A 19,383-nucleotide genomic window follows, 5' to 3' on the forward strand; every position below is an offset into this window, starting at 1 on the left:
AATGAACATTCAGCATTCAGTGATACATCTCAGCAAATAGGACCAAAGAGGGGAACTTAACCTTTGATCCAATAACGATTAATAGCACTTTTGTACTATTTTATCAAATGTTGTAAAGTTGAAGGTTGTTCGTGATGAAAAAGTCTGTACTGAATTTTTAGAATCATTACATTTACTGCAGCTGTCCCCACATTAGCAGAGGTACCTATCACTCTAGAAGAGCTAAAGAAAGCCATAAAATCAGTGAACAAAGGCAGATCTGCCGGCCTGGATGGATTTTCTTCCTGAATAATATGTTTCCTTTTGGCCCCGGCTTGGTAAGGGCTCCTTTTCCACTAGTTTAAATATTGCTATTATTAGTCTTTTGCTAAAGAAGGATGCGCCTCCACTTGACTACTCTTCTTACAGGCCTTAAGGTCTCCTGAACTATGAAGTTAACCTCTATGCTGAGGTCTTGGCAACCCGGCTGGAGCTCTATATGCCTCATCTGGTTGATCACAACCAAACTGGGTTTAATTAAATCCAGACCAGCATCTGATAATGTCTGTTGTTCACAATTTCAAATACTAAGGGGTCTCTATCTATCTGTCCCAAGACACATTCATCTCTAACATATAATAAAGTTGTAATCACCACTGATGGTGATGCTCCCTAGCTCCCTACAGTCTAGGCTCTCACACATTAAAATTAATTCAATTTTTTTTAGCTCAATGGTACCACGAGCCCCACTGGATGGCTACTGGAAAATGTTGCATTTTGTTATAAACACTTTTTTTGTGGGGGAAAAAAGCGCAGAATCAAAACTTCTACTTTGCAAAGACATAAATTACCTAATTTTGAATGGTACTAATGTTTTTTTGCTCTGTCCATTTAGTACATGGTTCAATCCAGTGACTCGTATGTTATGGCGGCCCATTGAAGAACAATTAAATATCAACATATCCTACCAAATTTGATATATTCCAACATATCCCATTATATAGCGAAACAGGACTTTGGGCCAAGTACATTATACCTTTTCACTGTGTGGCATAAAATCCATTAATTCATCCATGAATCCAGCAATCTGCCAACATTTGCAACAAATCCTTTTGTCAATCTCCAGTTTTGATGAATGGCCAATTTTATTTCCCCAGTGTGATAAAAAAAAAAAAAAGGTGTTCACACTCTTCATGACATTGTAGTGTAACAAGGTATCTATGAATTCAAAGATTTACAAAAGTCCTATAACCCCATGGGCACTTGTTTCTTTTTTATCTTCAGTTGTGTGCATCAACTGTAGATAATGCCGAGGGGCGCTGCTGTGGAAACTCACCCCATTTTCACCCATCATTTCATATTTGGCAGTAAAGTAAAAACAATGGTATTGTCTCTTACCTCTATAAATATATAACTGATATATGAACCATTGCCACTTAACAGACTCTGGAAGAGAGATATTAATACAGATCTGGATCGGTACACTTTATGGTCAAATATATCTCTATCATCCATCATGATACACTATAAATGTATTCACAGATCTTATTTCACACCTAGAAGATTACAACAAATGAAATTCCTTTTGTCCAGACAGTACTATTAACACATGTCTTCATTTGGTTTGGCAGTATCTCGAGGTTAATAGATTTTGGAAAAATGTCTCCGGTATTATGTCTATTATTATGGAGGTAGCGATCCCTCACTCACAGTTTCTGCTATTACTTAATGCTATTACTCTTTTTTTGGGGCTAACTTCAAATGATAGATGCATATTTTTAGCTGGTCTCACAGCTGCTAAGAGAAGAATAACTTATCGCTGGAAACCACCACCTGCACTGTCGGTGAGGGAATAACTCTCTTCTTATGGGGATATTGCACAGCTGGAGCTTTCTACAGCATTATTATATTATGCCAAAACACAAAATATTATTTGCCGGGGGATAAAAAGCATTGCCTGACCACAACTTAAATTGGAATACTGCATGTGCAAATAGATGTGATGCAAACCAAGACGAAAATCAAAACCATCCTTTTAGAGGAATCTTTTTTTTTTCAGAAATTTTACAGGTTTCCTTTTACATTTTAAGATTAGATATCACCTTCTCTGTGTGTGTCTCTCTGTCTTCTTTCACACTCTCTTTCTCAGTGACTGTGTGTCCAGATGGAGTGTGTAACGTGCTCTCAGATGGCCTTCTGTCTGATCATCCCCCATACACCTCCATGTTTCACCCCACTGCAGGCATGTGCAGGCACACTATCTCTTCTTTCTCTTACACACAAACAGATACAGCAGCAAAACATTTTTTCCTTCCTTCCCATCGGTCAGCTTCCACAGTGTATCTTTGATGTTAGAATTACAGCTGTAGCGCATTACATCAATTAGTAGGACTGTGAGTACGCATATTCAATCATTTTTTGATGGGCTCTCTATGAGGACGTCAAGAGATTAAGAAAAATCTTTGTTCTGCTGAATGTAATCTGCGTCATTTACTTTTCTAGTTGTCAGGACTTACGATGTGCAAACAAGTCATCAGCTTTCTCCTTTTTAATTGATTTTACTGTTTTACTTTTTTAATCATAGTCCTCTATGGATTCTGAATGGCTCTCCTCTCAATTACTGTCCCTCTCTCAGTGCAAAGTGACAAACAAGCATTTTTTGTGGATCTCCTCTGGTTCGTCAGCTGTGGAGTGAAAGTGTTTTGCGACATCAGGATCTTTATTTGAACTGCACCCGCACACAGCCATGTGGTGAAGTGTAACTTGTCTTCATGTAGCAAATTATGCAGATACACATTTGCACACAATGGAAGCAAAATTTGATCAGAAGAGCCATTTAAATCAACCTGCATGTCAGCTACAGTACACATGGTTTTGTGGCCAAGGCTACCTCTGCGATGAAGAGGCAAAAGAGAGGGAGTGAGATTTGCTCTCATAAAGGCTTTCGATTACAGTGCGCTGTGATTGTGTGTCGGAGGGGAGGGTAAATCCAGACGTATTCAGAGAGGTCAGGCGGGTCAAATTCCTCAGGAAGAGAATGTGGAGACGAAGGCAGAAACATGGGAACTTAGGAACCCACCCTGCAGCTCTTGCTGCACCCAGCGTTAACTGTTGCTTAGAAACCAAACAGCGCTCCTCACTTTTTTCCTCCCTTCCTTTCTTTCTTTGTGGCTCCAAAACCTACAATTTTCATTATGATTTGCTGTTAAGGGAAGCACTCTTGAGGTGAATTGGTCTACTGATATTGAGGTAAAACAGCGGGCATTCCAACAATTGTGTTCTGATTGTGGCAAACACTCTAAAAATGACCGGACTTAAAATACTGGGTGTGGTTGGCAAACGACAGTGATGTGTGCGTGTTGCAGAAAAGAGATAAATAAAGATAAGCAGAAAAAAGAGCCAGAAAAAAGAATTAGGTGATAGATGTAGAAGTGAGAACAGGGGATTCCTTCTGCATAAACTCTCATATTTTCTTTCTTTCTCAGCAAGCTTTCATCAGATAACATAGAGTAGCACCACATAAATCAGTCAATAGTTGTCTCAGAACAGTCATTGCTAGTCTTTTTCACAAAACTACAGATTTAATCAGCAATCCCTAAGCTTGTCTTCACGTCCTCATGCATGTCATCCTGCCTTTTACCTTCAAGAAGCAGGTAAGTGTTCAATTTTGTGTCAGACTCTTATCTGTGAAGCAGCCAGGTTTCTCAGCCCAGTGATGTGCATCATGCTTAATGCCATTTTTATTGGTAAAATGTCAGGGGACCTAAAATTGAAGTTTTGAAGAATTATTAAAGCAAGCACAAGGTAAAGCGTCTGCCAAATATACAATTACGTAATGTTACGTAATCTAAAAATCGAAAGGGGATTTGAAATGACAACCCTCTGATAGCTCTAATGCTCTGCGCTCTGTTAAATCTGCACCACATCTACAGTAAAAGACACATCGACTGTATCCATGTGTTTTCCTCTTTGATATGAAGGGTAGAGGAGGGAGGAGGAGGATGGAGAAGGAGGAGGAGGAAGAGAGCAACGGGACGGGAAAGGACGAGGGTGGAGGGCAATGTAGGTGTAAAAAGCAGCCGGGGAGAGGAGGCAGAACTGACACACAAAGGTGGACGATGCTTTATTTCCAGGGAGAAGTCTTCCCCTGAGTCCTCTACCTCCTCCATATACATCCACAGAACAGCCGAGCCCTGCAGCATCCGGCCCGCTGAAGCAGGGATTTCTCTGGCTGTTATCTGTGTTGACTCACAGTAAAAAATACAGGTGAGATACAAGGTTAAGTACATGGGGAGGAGGAGAAGAATCCAACATTATACTGTGTAATATGTAACCCTTGGGAGGCGGTGGGAGAAGTGAGAGTATTAATGATGGTTTGTGTGTGTGTGTGTGTGTGTGTGTGTGGTGCAAGTATGATGAATTATACATTATTCAACAATGCTCAACATCAACAGTTTGATAAAAGGAAATGTTTTCTGACAATGTGGACAAATTTCTCCATAAAACTCCAAAAAATTAGTTTTAGGAATTGTTTAAGATTACAAATAACTCTCTCTTCTATACTGTCCTCATGGCAAAATCAGCACATGTGCAGTCCTCCTTCGGTGTCCAAAGTGGATCTCTTGAGCTGCAGTAATGCTGTAAAGAAACACTCTGACAGAGCTTACATCCCATTAAACAATCACCTACCTTCATGTACAGTCATGCCTCGAAAGATGCTTCGGGTTCCAGTTAAGTAGCATAATATCTACAGTAACAGCTGATGGCACGAGTAATGACACAGTTTTGACAAGACAGTTCAATTTCAAAGTGAAATAAAAATTAACTTTGATCTCTGCGGAGCCATCTGAAGCTGTTACGATATCATGTGAACATTCACTCAGGCTGTTGCAAGCGTGTCTCTGTCTTTAAGATTAGATGTAAATTAAGGTAAGGCTTAGACTTCAATGTTTGTATAGGATTATAACGTCACGTCTGCAGTTAAAATAATAATATGTGTGTTGTTTTGTTTTTTGGGTTTTTTTTGTTATTGTCGCTAAACACAAAATTAGAGTCTCAGTTTCAAGGAGTTGAGTAAAAGCCTTTCCCCTCAAGACATTTTGACTTGTCATAGCTTGACGCATGTGTGTCACAAATCAAAGAATTGATACCCATTTCTCTGAAGCCATGCCAGTGAGTCATTTGCATAATAACAGAACTTGGTGTACTTACTTTAAATAGAGCCATCTTGGCTTGTCTGATTTGTTTTTCCTGCTGCAAAATTTCAAAATGTCTGACGTAAGAAAAGACATACTGTCCTTCCGAGAAAAACAACAAAATCTGTCAACAACAAAATGCCCGAAAACTACACGTACATATTCATATGACAGAAGCCCTCTAGTGGCCATAATTATGACAGCAGAAAATGGAGTCATAAAACAAAAAAGGAGCGCGAGTCATGTTTCCCTAAATTAAACATATTCTTAACCAAAGCATTGTCACACGCTGCAACATTTTACTTTTCAACAGTTTTTTGGGAGGCACAGACAAATATTGCTGACAGGGGCATCAGGTCAGGGAACACGTCTATGTGTCATTCTAGAGTGCAAGGACCAAAAAAGTAGTTTTGTTTCATTTGGATTCCTTTTTGGGCTTACAGTATCTCTATTGTAAGGCCGTATTCAGACCACATCCGGCCATGCGGCACTACCACGCAGGGTTCTGCCGAGGTGTGGGCGTGTCACTCCATGGCCCATTTGTATCAGCCCGACACAATGCCAAGTGAGTGCACAGTGATTTACGTCTTTGTACTCCATCATGGCAGGGTTGTACAGCTCTGGAAAGGTCATCAAGGCGGCAATGACTCTCTCCTCTATCTTCATAGTTCCTTGGTAAACAGCAGAATGCTACAATGCTACGTGATAATCAAGGTTCTTCCTCCTTTGGGCATCTTTGGTCTGTTAGCCAGAGATGACACCATGTTGCATTTCTAGGAAGAGTTGAGCCCGGTTCAACTTCTTTGCATATCAACAACTGCATTCTTTGCTTAGCCCTACATTGTCCACATCCTTGCAGGGTAGGCACACTGCTCCCATTCCAATGAATAGTTGGGCTGCCATTTTTTATTGCATCAATTTGGTCTGAATGGGGCATAACACTGGTGTGTAGATCTGCTTCACCACTGTAGAAGAACAGAGAGGTCAGCATGTCATGTTGTTTCTTACATTGTTGTTTCTTTGTTTGTCTTATCAGGTACACTTTAAGATGTTTCAGGTCTCAGCTCCTAATCAGTAGACAACATAGCACTAATTGTGCATTTACTGCTTACAGCAGATGGTCAGCAATTACACCATCACCTCAACAGAGTTGAACCATTAGTAAGTTGACCCGTTACTAACACCTTGTGTGCCACAATTATTAAAACTAATGTGTTTCTTTTCTGTCAGATGTGTGAGCTGACAGAAGTGTGTCTAACGGTTAGCTTATGTCTGTGAATCTGCATACTGACCCTTCAGGTACCCTGCAGAGATGAGATTTACACAACCTACTGACATTTCTTAATTTTGTAAACTACACAGCTATACCTGATGCTAACCAGCCAGCTAACTGCTGAGCAGTGGCCATTGTGCCATTGTTTCAACACTAATACAGATCATACAAATTAAGCTGTTTCCTTGCTTCCAAAGTTATTAAAAATACTTGAAAAAATATTTAATAAAAGACTAGATGACTTAATCACAAAACAATGTATTGTATGAAGAGTAATATGGTTTAGAGCTAATAGGCCAACTTCATTTGCATTTTTAGAGTTTTTTATATGAAATAACAATAGCAATTGATGCAGCAGTGATATTTATGGATCTTAAAAAAATAATTGACACAGTAGACTATGACTTATTAAAAAATTACAGAGATATGGAATTAGAGGGACAGTATTCTCCTGGCTAACAGCTACCAAGAGAAAATATATCAATACGTTAAGTTTCACAAATTTCACATTACAATTACTAAAGGTTACTTGTTGGGATTGTTTAGTTTCTTTGACATAAATTTGACATAAATAATATATGTGAAAAGCCCAACACTGAAAACTATTCTGTTTGCAGATGATACAAATTTACTTTGTTGTGGGGACAACTTGAAACTAATTTTGGATACAGAAGAAAATTAGTTAAAAAATGGTTAGATGCAAAGAAACTAACACTGAAATTAAAGCTACCCTTATCTTTGTTACATTTTTACAAATTCTTTTGTTTAGGTTAAAATGCTATTAATAAGGTAATGGCACTCTAAAATGTTAGAGAGATCCACTAGGCATAGAAACTAATCATTATTCCATTCTCATAATATTCTGAGAAAACTATGACAAATCAACCTCAAGCTGCTCCCAAGGGGAAAAAGAAAACTATATATATATATATATATATATATATATATATATATATATATATATATATATATATATATATAGTGGGCGTTCGTGGAGGGGAAGGGAGTGCGGGGGTGGGACATAGGAGGGAGGAGGGGTTGTTGCTGTTCAAGTTTTTTCAAAGTGCTGTGTGAAATGCAAGAAAGGTAAGAGTAGCTTTAAGTGAAACGAAATCTGTAATCTTTTGTAATTGTTCAAATAACTAAAATATGAAACTCATCATAAATTATGTAGAAATCTAAAGAAATTACCGAAATTAAATTTCTTGGGGTGATAAAACATTAAAATGTTCAAAGCCACATATAAATTTGATTAAAATTAAAGATTAAAATCAATTCCAATACTATATACAGCCAAATATCTTGAATGTGAGAAAATGCTTAAAAAAACACTAATCCAGTCTTCATCCTTCAAAAAAGAGCCATAATAATTGTAAACAAAGCAATTTATAGAGAACCAACAAACTCACTTTTTATGAAATTAAAATTTAAAGATCTGGTTGACTTAAAAAAGTATTCAGGGGTTTTTTTTTAAATGAGAGGAAGTAAACATGACCTGAGATGAACTTTACATTAAGTAAGGACATGCAAATAGGAAATGCATTATTTTTATTTGTTTGCTGGATTTTCTATATATATATGTGTGTGTGTGTGTTCATGTGGTTGCTGATGATTTTCACATATACATATTTTTATTTTGATGCTTCTTGTTCATATGTTTAATTTTAGTTTTTCTTTTAACATAAAACTAAGCTGGTGAATCATACAAGCGGCCGATCCAGACATTTGTGACTTACTGACAAAGAACTAACTTTGCCACCTTATTTACCATGTTTTTGCACAACATGTGTAATCAACAGAGTGACATATAGATGAGAACATTAGTGTCATAAAATATGGAAGTTCTATCTCTGGTTTGATGATTACTGATGATCTAATGGTGATTTCCCAGGACTCATGGGCTTAAAATTCAGTAGTAGAGGAGGGGATTTTTTTTCTTGAATGGGCACAAAAATATGGTAAATAATTATGAAGCAATGATACAATCCTAGAAACAACTCAGTATGATGCACCATTTAAACTGAGGTCACTAAAAATGTAACTTATTCTTTATATAGTGCCAATTGTGTCCAAACTTTTGAATGGTATTGTAATTGTTATAAGATCGCAATAAGTAGTGATTGACAGGTGGAGAGTTAATCAGGAAGGAATAAGAATAAAAAGAACAAGAAGATAAAAATATATATCTAATAGATTAATAATAATGAATGATGATTTTTATATATAATTATTGAAAAACAGGATTTCATCTAGAAATTATTATTGAACACTGTTTTGTTGAAATGGTATCTGGTGTATAATTTTTTATTTGGTATTATTCAGGAGTTATGCCTTAGCCTCTTTCATACCTTCCAGCAACTCCACAGCTAATTGTCATCAGCCCATAGCTAATTACCTTTTTTGTATGCCTGCAATTTCTGTAAAATTACAAGTTACAATGCAGCGGGTCAATAAATACTTGAAAGCGCTTGATTGCAGCATATAGAGCGCATTCGAACAGCCTATTCTTAATGCTGCACTTATCTTAATTTCTTATCTGCATGTCTTGAATAGTGTAGCTACATTAGCAAAGAGAAAAGCATTACCTCTCCTGCTTCACAGACTTTGAACTAGTGACATAAAGCAAACAAGGATTTGAACCTAAAGGCAAGTCTTTAATCAAATAAATCTACTAAATATTAATTTCATCTCAGCTATGAATAAACATGTACATTTTTCTACATTCACACGTGAATTTTACACTTTGGGGACTCAAGCTGCAAAAATAGAAGGAGAGCGAACAAAAGAGGCGGGAGTGATTGGCACACTGACTGAGTGGCATGTCCAGCTGCCATGATGGAGTGGGAATGTGATGCGATATTCACTGAACATTGTTGAGTAAAAGCCACTTTTCTTTTCAGTTCAGTCACTCTCCTTTTTGGTACAAACAGCTTTTTTCGCTTCCTCTTTTTTTTGTGGCTTGCTTCGTTTATCGAACTGAAGTTTGAAGTTCAACGTTTGGGATTTTATTTGCAGACTATTTTGGCCACATAGATTATCTGTTTATTTTGATCAAACTACTCTTTGTAAAAAGCATTGTTTTATATAAAATAAAACATCTCAGTCACCTTCTCCTTTTCAGTAAACCATGTTTCAGCTATTTCACTGCAATCCCTGCTGTCTACAGTGAATTAAAGAGTGTAAATATCGTGACTGCACTGAATCGTCTCATATTCACTAATAAAACAAGGTTTTGTAACCATGATTCCTATCACAAAGTAATTGATAGACTGTAAAGCCATATACTGCCTGATCACATGCAAGACTGTATACCTGTCTTGTGTTGTCTATATTTCCCACTATGTGTCCCTCTCAGATTAGCTGTTAGAAGAAGGTATGTGCAGAAGAGTTCAAGAACGAGACAAATTACATTTCAAATTCAAATTTTGTTATTTAGCCACAGGCTTTGATTACTATCACCAATTAAAGGAACTATGCTGTCCTGGTTAAGTACACAATTACTTCTTGGCTAAGGGTAAAAATAGTTTAACCATAGACAGCTGACAGGACTCAGGTGGGGGAATTCCAACAACGGCAATACAACACACCTGTCCACCTGCACACGAATACGTTCAACTCCCTCACGCACACATACACTGTCCGACCTGTGCACACATCAAAACACGCGGTCACACATGGCTGTGATGGGCAATGTAATGGGACCCTTTAATGAGCCAGACTCAGACAGGATGGAAAGACTTGAGGTGCAAGAAAAATAAAAATACAACCCTGTTGCTCTACATCACGTCTGTACCAACCAGCCGCCAAGTGATGACATCCATCTGAGGGTGAAATGGAAAGCAGTTGATGAAATTGGACCATGCTTAAATGTAAATATCCACCTTTAGTGCCCATATCATGCTTTAACTTTACAACACTGCCAAAACAAAGCTTTCCCAAATCAAACCAGTTTTTATTCGTGGATCTCCCAGAGAATAAGAACTACACATCTTTCACCAACACGCTACATGCACTCAGCTGAATCAAAATGTCACTCTGCTCTGTAATGCCTCTCTTCTGTTCTGCCCTAAAATGGGAAAACATCCCATTGACTTTTCTCTAGTGCCTTCCTCATCAGAGCGGTGAAAGTTCAACAAGCTGCATCATAACGTGCTTATGGATCAGGAGGGACAAGGACACTTCACGCTCTGTTGCACAGTACACAACTTTCCCAAATGGACAACCCCAAAAAAGAAAAAAGTCAGTCAGTCAAATCAGTTACAGTTGATGTATAACTGTGCTGTCAGAGTGTTGATGAGCAGCAGATAGAAGGGCACATATTAAAGGTTTTATATATAAGAATCAGAAATTCCTTTTCATTAGTGACACAGATGGCCATTAAGTCGCAGTCAGTTCACACTCCGTTAACGCAAGACTATTGCAGGTAATGTCTTTTTCCTTGCATATACTTCTCATAATAACATAAAAGATCTCTGACATTGTGTTTTGCACAGTGTTTCAGCTAAGCACTTCAGAGTCCCAGCTAGTCAGTCAGTCAGTCATTTGTTGACGTTAGCAGGAAAGAGGGAAGACACCTCACATCCTTTGGATTTTTGCAGAAAAAAGATAGAAATCAGTCCACAAGCTGTTAAAAGCAACCAAGAAATTCGGGGAAGGTCTTATTTTTTAAGTTGTGTTATAACCAGTGGTGTAGTGGTCCCTGGAGAAGTGGATATCCTCTCAATTTTTACCCTTTTTTAACGCAGCCCAGAAAAACGCCCTGTTTTAGAAACAGTGACATGTAAGACTACTCTATTTAGTTTACCCAAAAATCCGTCAGTAGTATTTGCTCATTGTCACATAATTTCTGCTGCTTGATCTCAGGGAGGAAGGATTATGAAATTACTAAACCAATACTGGCCCACAGACTAGTGAGAGACAACTATGCATTTTGATAGAACTATTATTCCATCTATACTGTGGATGGACTAAGGAATAAGGAATGACACCTATTCTCTCACTTGGCAAGTCAGTAGTTTCTTTTGTAAACTGTCTCTTTGAACAGCTGATTTGCAACAGATAGTGTGGGCCAGAGTGTGCCATTACTAATGGTCACACAGTTATTTTTTGAACATTTATTTAAATAAAATACTTCAGATCTGAATTTGACAATGCATTCTTGATCATATTTCACCTTATATTAAAAAAACATATCATTCTCTTTCCCACATCAAAATCAATCAGATAAACTCTGATTGGCTCATCAGTTTACTGATTAGATTGACAGCAGTACTAGCCAATTAGAGGCAGAGTAGCGTGGGTCATGGCTTCACCATCCTAGGAAAAAAATGGGCAATTTGGCTCGCAGATAGTACTGAATGGTGCGCATCAGGGGGATTTAGAAGTGGGTATACGCAATGCTGACTGAAAAATAAGTGGACTACACCACTGGTTATACCCTTCACTCACTCATTGGCAGGAAAAAACGAGTAATATGTAAATTGATTCACAATTCTTACATATACAGCCTTTAGATTAATTTTAAAGTCTTAACATTTACAACTGTCCATGTTGTGATTTTTAAAATGATTTCATGTGCATCCTCATAAACCTCTAGTCAATTCACTACTACTAAGATACTTAAATAGAACGTTATCTTAATGTGAATAAAACAAGAAAAGTTTCATGATAAAGCAAGATTCACTGATTTTGTGTAATAGCGAAACTGTTCCGTGAGATACGTTCAACTGCTTTACTATCATAACAAGAAAAGTTTCCTGTTTAAAAACGAATAATTTGATATGTATTAATAATGAGAAAATGTGTGATGAGAATATCTTGTGACAAAATGGAAATGATCTGATTAAATCGAGGAACTTTTTCAGCCGTAACGTGAAACTGAGCAAATATTTTTTGTGTTGCTGGCAGTTTGATGCTGGCACTCGGAACTTCTCAAATGTAAAGGTGCTATAAAAGTAATTTAACTGAATTTGAAACCTTCACAATGTATATGCTGAAGTTTTAGCTTTTAAAAGAAATATTTGCAGTTGCCCTTTGAAAAGTTGCTATAAGGATGGCAAATAGCCAAGACTGCTTGACATTTACTTTACTTTTTATATACATGAACAGGTTTTCTGACCATTTTCCGATGCATGCGGTACAGTTTTAGAAGTCTGTATATTTGGATAATTCTTCATTATAAAGTTGTGTGTGCTAAAACAACCGTATTATGATTAATATATAATTATATAAGTGGCAGATTTTGGTAAATTCACAGTCTGAGACAGTTTCAGACTTTGATTGTTCCTTAATTAAACTGATATTGATATTATTGGTAAGAATAAACCACTAATTGATTCACTGATATTTAACTTTGCCCAATTAGTATTAATATTTGCATCTATTGTTTTTTGTTAGTGTGTTAAAGAAAAGTCCCTGTTCTGATAGAGAATATTAATTATTATTATTCATTATTTCTTTTTTTGTGCTACAAAAATAATAATAATATAATTTCTGTTCTATTACTGTGACAGTGAAAATTTCAATATGACTGGAAGTTGGTGACTGTGACGGAGAGATGAAAGATATTTCCAACAAAAACAAACAAGAACACTATCAACATGGACTAAATGAGTAAGTAAAATCAGTAATTGAGCGACTCTGTTTTCTCCATGCATGAATTATCTTGCATTCTCATGAGGTCATTGTATCATCATATGACATATGTACCTACAGAAGTTGAAAGCATTGATGATGACACATCAAAGTCTTGTATTAGAACGAGGCTAAAAAGGTAAAGAGCAGAGGATGAGAAAAGTTTCCGGAACTCAGAGTGAGAGGTGTGCTCTCTGGAGGGACAAAAGTACAGAGTCCCCTCTGCAGAGAAAAAACTAAGGGGAATTCCCTGTTCAAGGTGAAGGGAAATCACACACACGCGCATGCACACACACTCACTCTAGCTCACACACGCACATGCGTACATGCATGTGCACACACAAGTGTTATTTCTTTTCCCACTCTGGTATAAATATTTCCCCTCTCTCTCACAGCCCTGTGGGTAGTTATAGCATATGAATATGTGTAAGATAGATCACTGTTACAATCATATGGTGCTTATAAGCAATTGGTAGTCTGTGCGCGTGCATGTGTGTATGCATGTAAGGGTGTTTGCGTGAGTTTGCTCTGGGTAGCAGAAAACGTTGGTTTGTGGTGAGTGTTTCCTGTCAGCAACAAGATGATGGGACCACCCTTCGCTCGGAAAAAGGAGGGGAGAATCCCCCCTGATCCCCCATGTGTGTCTCCTGATACAGAACTAAACTCACTGCGGTTTACTCCCGTCACAGCTCCGTTTGGAGTTATTACCTGCAGCTGTTTATCTCTTAATAATATGCTAATTTTGTGTTTTTCATTCAAGGAGGTAAAATTAGTTGTTGATTTTGGCAACCTATTAAATAAAAAACTAGTAGCTACATCATCAACTACATGCTGTGCAGCCAAGAGCTGTTCAAACCTACCCAACTTTGTTTTAATTTCTGGAGAAGTTCTCACTTACGATTAGGATACATAGCATGTCTACAATATTGAATTTGATTTAAAGGCGTAAAAACATTTTATTTCACGCAACATTAGCATCACAGAGCTAATATGAAGAAAATGTGCAAAAAGCACACATATAGTATACTGTATAAGGAGTGTGAAATAAGGGTGTCTCAGGGGTCTGGGATGCCTTAATTGACAACTTGGACCCCCTGAAAACAATTAAAATAAATTGTAGTCAAAGTGTTCACAGAATATGGATGAGATTTGCTCCACCTCAGCATATTTAAAATGTCAACAAAAAAAAGTGAAATGTGAACAAGAAATAATTCATTCTGTATGCAGAATAAAAGTTATTTATTTATCTCCAAGAAAAAATGAAAAGGCCTTAAACTGTCCTTATATCACAAACGAATCATAGAAACCAATAAAAACACAACCACGCTTGTTCTTGTGTAGCTGCTTGGATCTAGTGGCTGATGTGTTTTGGAAGTACCGCCCACACCCACGGCACCAGGAACCCCGACTGTCACGCGGTATTTCACACACTGAACATAAAATACCGTTTTTTTTCTCTACATTTCAAGAAACTGAAGGGAAAGTTTCCATGGAAAAATCAGGTTTGACGTTAGACGTTAAATTGTACAATTTATTTAGGTTTATGCTATTTGCTTTTTTAATGTAGGCATCGCTTGTTTATACAACTGATGTTTCCTTTTCACACAATTCTCCTTTTTGATTTCTTTGTTAAAAAAAATGATACACTGACACCAAAATGATCACAATGATCACAAAGACATGCATATTGTGTAACATCTTAAACTTTCCCACGGACAATCCCTTCATCAAAGACAACTGTATGATGCCTCGGCTTTAACAAACAAAGCAAAAGTACCTTTCTTGGCAAAGAAGCTTCTACTCCTTCAACATCACATGCATGAACAATATTTGAGCTCTCTGAGAAAATATTTCTTCCTCTCAGCTGTTTGCTGTTTGAGCTCATTTTTTGTTTCACTTGACATGAGAAGGAACTATAAGTCATTTACAATAAATCTTTGTCTATTTGCATTACTTTTGTTTTTTTTTGTTTTTTTAACCTTTTGTGTTTGTTTAGCAAGAAACTGAACATGTATCAAATCTGATATATTTTAAACATAAAATATAGTGCGAAGAAAAAAGAACATGAAATATAAACCTAATATGGAAAAGAAGTCTTTAAAGTACTCAGGAAAAATTTTTGATTATCCACTCCTTGCTGATGAGGATCATGTGATTTAATTGAATGCTCCAGAACAGCTATTAAATTGCCTTTAATAATAGGATTGTTCTCTAAAGAAAACAATAGTTGAATATGCTACTGAAAGCTTATTTAATCATTCTCATGTGATTTTGATGTTGAAACTTGTTTTTTTTATTTTATTTGTTTCTTTCATTTACACAAGTTTTCGAGAATTCTTCGGATTACAGAAAATCAGTGGCTTGGATAGAGCACATACAGGGAGCACAGTGTAATATTGTGTCAAGTTCTCAACTGATTGTTCAATATCAGTATAACTGCTGACACAACTGGGAGAAAAACGATCGGACCCTTTCTCCTGAAATTTATGTCATTTAACTGAACAACTAAATTCATCGTAGCAGCTTGGTTGGATGATTGCCTTCCCTTTCTACGCAGGCTATTTTACTCTCCCACAGAGCGAATTCATTCTCCCATGTTTTTGGATGGCACTCAATCTCAGCCACAGACCGGGTGTCACTGCCAAGCAAGACAAAATTATTTGATAACCAAATGATAGCTAATAGATTATGAAAGAATAACCAATCATTTGATCCTTTACAGTTACCTTTTTTAAAAAAATTTTTTTAATAAAAATTAGAGCATCGTTGAGGAGTTTTAATGTTTATTTCCAGTGTCAGGATTTATTCTGTTTGGCAGCAATCATAACAACCTCTTGATGAGTAATGTAAGAAAAAGAGAGACCCAGGCTTACATCAAGACAGGGAAGGAGAGAACGACTAAAGAACAGCAAGAGGAAGGGAAAAAATGAGTGAGGGAGATAGAGAGAGAGAAAGAGAGAGAGGTGCTAGGCCTTCATCATCGTTCGCCCACACATATTCCATCCACTTCTCCATCACTCCATTACCTCCATGTAAATGACAGCTTTCTGTGTCCCGCTGAGGGGAGAAAAAGGCCTATTAACACCACAGCAGAGAAAGCCCGAGCACTGTTCAGCCCACGCAGAGTGGTCCTCCTTCACCCTCACACTCCCACACACATATACACACTTATACACACACATGCGCAAACACACACACACACACACACATACCCAGGCACACACATACAGCTGGTAAGGGGAAGAAGGGTGGATGCGAAGAGGAGGTGGGCATGTAGGATGGTCATTCAATAGAAAAGGCTGCTCCCGAAGAGTTTCTAATCTGCTGCACAAAAGCAGAAAGCGAAATGAAATCACTTATCATGTCTTGATTGTTGGCGGGTGCGGGGTTGGGCGGTAGGCAGCATGCCTTGCGGGTAAATTAAGCATTACAAATACACCTGCCTGCTAGCTTTCTCGGTTTCTAGCCTTCTTGTCTGATGTCTCATTGAGAATGCATTTCATGGTGGCAGACACACTAGCGTGCCTGTGTTATTAAGTGACATTACAGAGCACACTGGAGGAAGTTCCCTCTGTTGAGACGTCACATCAGCCATAATTTGTGTCAAAGACGAGAGGCAGGAAAAACAACAAGGTATGTTTTACAAAATGCACAAATGCCGCGCTCATTCGCCAGCAACCGTACAACATTCACACTGGACTGTGACTGCAGTCCCTTCACATGCAAAAGCACCCAGATACCTCATCCACTTCCCTTCCATAATATTATGGAGCCGGTGGAAACATGGGATAATATTTAGAGGGGGAATGGAAAAGACAACGGCAGATTATGGACAACATTCATCCCCTCTCACAGCCCCCTGAGCTGTGTTTGGGTTGCCGCTGCCCTACTAAACCATGTTTGGAATTTCTGATTGCAACGTCAACACGAGAATGTGTTTTTTCTCAATTTCTCCGCATCCAGAGCAGGGAAACTCATAGCTAACGGATCCAAATGAGCGCCTGACTGTCACTCACACAGCACACCTTTTTTATAGCCAAAATAAAACATCCATGATCAGGTTGTTTTCAAGGCTACAGAACCAGAGGTCATTTGGTAACTGACAAACTGTAAGGTGGAAAAATTATTTGTAGGAAGGTCTTGGTGGACTAGATAGTTTTGAAGGCAATATAATTTGTCATTTAATCTTTGCACGCACCAAATGAAAGCACAAATTAATAAATGGTGTCAGAAAAATTGTCAGAATACAAAAACATGTGTCCAGTATGCTGCAGATAATAGAATGACAAGCAGGCACTTACAGTAGTGTATAATTATGCTAATTCACATAACACACTGTGCAGGTGCTACTTGATTGTTAATGCATAATTTATATGTGAGGATAAAGTTCAGACCAGGAGAAGTAACCTGTGCTTTGACAGTCAAAGTGGGGAATTGGACAATAACATGATGTGCACATGCAGCATATAAGATATTACTCCTGACAAATGACAATAATGTTAATACTATTCATTTTCAACAGAAAATACATTTTGACACAAACATAATGCTGTCTGGATCACACTTTTTGAATCAACATAATTAGGAGACAATATAAGCATAGAAATTTCGACACACACCAAAAAATGTGTGGATAATCTTCATTTTTAGTTAATTACAAATCCGGAGCAGACATCATGTTTCACATTGTTGCATCACTTCATTCATCACATGATCAGCAACAAGTGCATGCTTTTAAAGCTTCTCATGACTCATGAGAGCCCATGCTTTGTTCGCTCACAGATCTGTAATTGTACACATCTGAACTAATAAATGAAGACGATCTAGACGTGACGTGTGATGGAATTTCTAAAGATGAGCAGCTGTGCAAAGAGCCATTGTCTGTTAATTATCAGGAGGGAACATTTTTAATGAACGTGTTTGTGAAGTTGCCAACGAATCTGCGCTCAGCGTATCTGAACGTTCACTCAAATCATATTTCACTTGATTTTACCTATGATGCATGGCAGCACAAGTATGATGCTGGTTTAATGGTTAATGTTTAGGAAAGACTTTAAGATACAGAACATGAACCTTGGTCTCTGGTGTCTGCGGTCTGTACAACGACCATCATCCCCAACCGCATCCCCATGACTACAACAACGTAGCACTTCCTAGACCGAAAAAAAAATATACATAAAATCAGATCCATGTAGCAATTACATTTACTTCTAATCCTATGCAATAAATCAATTTAGTAACATCAATGTATATTTTTCTTAAACATTCGTCTGTGCATTCATTTAGCTGTATGGCAGTTGAATATTGCAATACATTTGTTAATCACATTAGATAACAGTATGTGAATTGCCTTATATTTCTCTGTCACTATCCTTCTCCTGTATTCTCCAGCTGAGATTTGTCCATTTCAATGTCATGCTATCCTTTTGAGAGAAATATGCTATATAAATGAACTGGAGGTTAGATTTTATTGTCAAGCCAATGAAATGCACATCAGCACAACATCTGAGTATTGTAAATTGATATAAAAGATATTTGTGTGTGTTTGAGTGAGAGGAAGGAAAGGTGGACCAACAGAGAAAAGGCGAGAAAAAGGTATAAAAATATATGTGTGGACAGTGATGACACACATGTATAAATATTCACACACACACCATGCGGCATGGGGGGGAGGAGAGAGACATTCAAGTTAAGACTGCCTTCATAGATCACTCTCACTTGCATAAAAAGGGACAACTTTATTGAACGCTATAGAGTCTGAGAAGAAGAGCGAGGTGCAAAATGAGGGACAAGTTGATGTGGGGTTTTTTTTTTTTTTTTCCTCTCCAGAAAAAGCAGAAAGTTTGAAGAGAGCAGCGCACGTTGAGAGAAGAGGGCTTGTAGAGCAGGAGAGGGGAGGAGAGAGAGAGGGACAGAGAGAGAGAGAGAGAGAGAGAGTGAGAAAGAGAGAGAGAGAGAGAGAGAGAGAGAGAGAGAGAGAGGGGGGAGAAAGACAAGAAGAGAGTCGCAGAGAGACAGACAGATGGAGGAGAAGCATGCAGCAGAGAGGAGGAGAAACAAAGCGTGTTGACTGAGGAAGTGTGCATGCCATGCGGGCCATGTGCTCAGGTAGGTCCCATCTACATCCACTCTTTCAACACAAGTCTCTGATTCTCACGTTTACAGCCTTTTTTTCTCACTGCTTGTGTCTCCCTGGGTCTCTTCCTACCAAAAACAAAGTCAGTCAGTTATAACACAAGGTAGGATCGTCTTTTCTTGTTGGTTTTTAGATGCTTAGTTGCAGATTTATGTTTAGTTTTTTGT

This window comes from Scomber scombrus, chromosome 13 (genome assembly GCF_963691925.1).
Source record: "Scomber scombrus chromosome 13, fScoSco1.1, whole genome shotgun sequence".
NCBI lineage: Eukaryota > Metazoa > Chordata > Actinopteri > Scombriformes > Scombridae > Scomber > Scomber scombrus.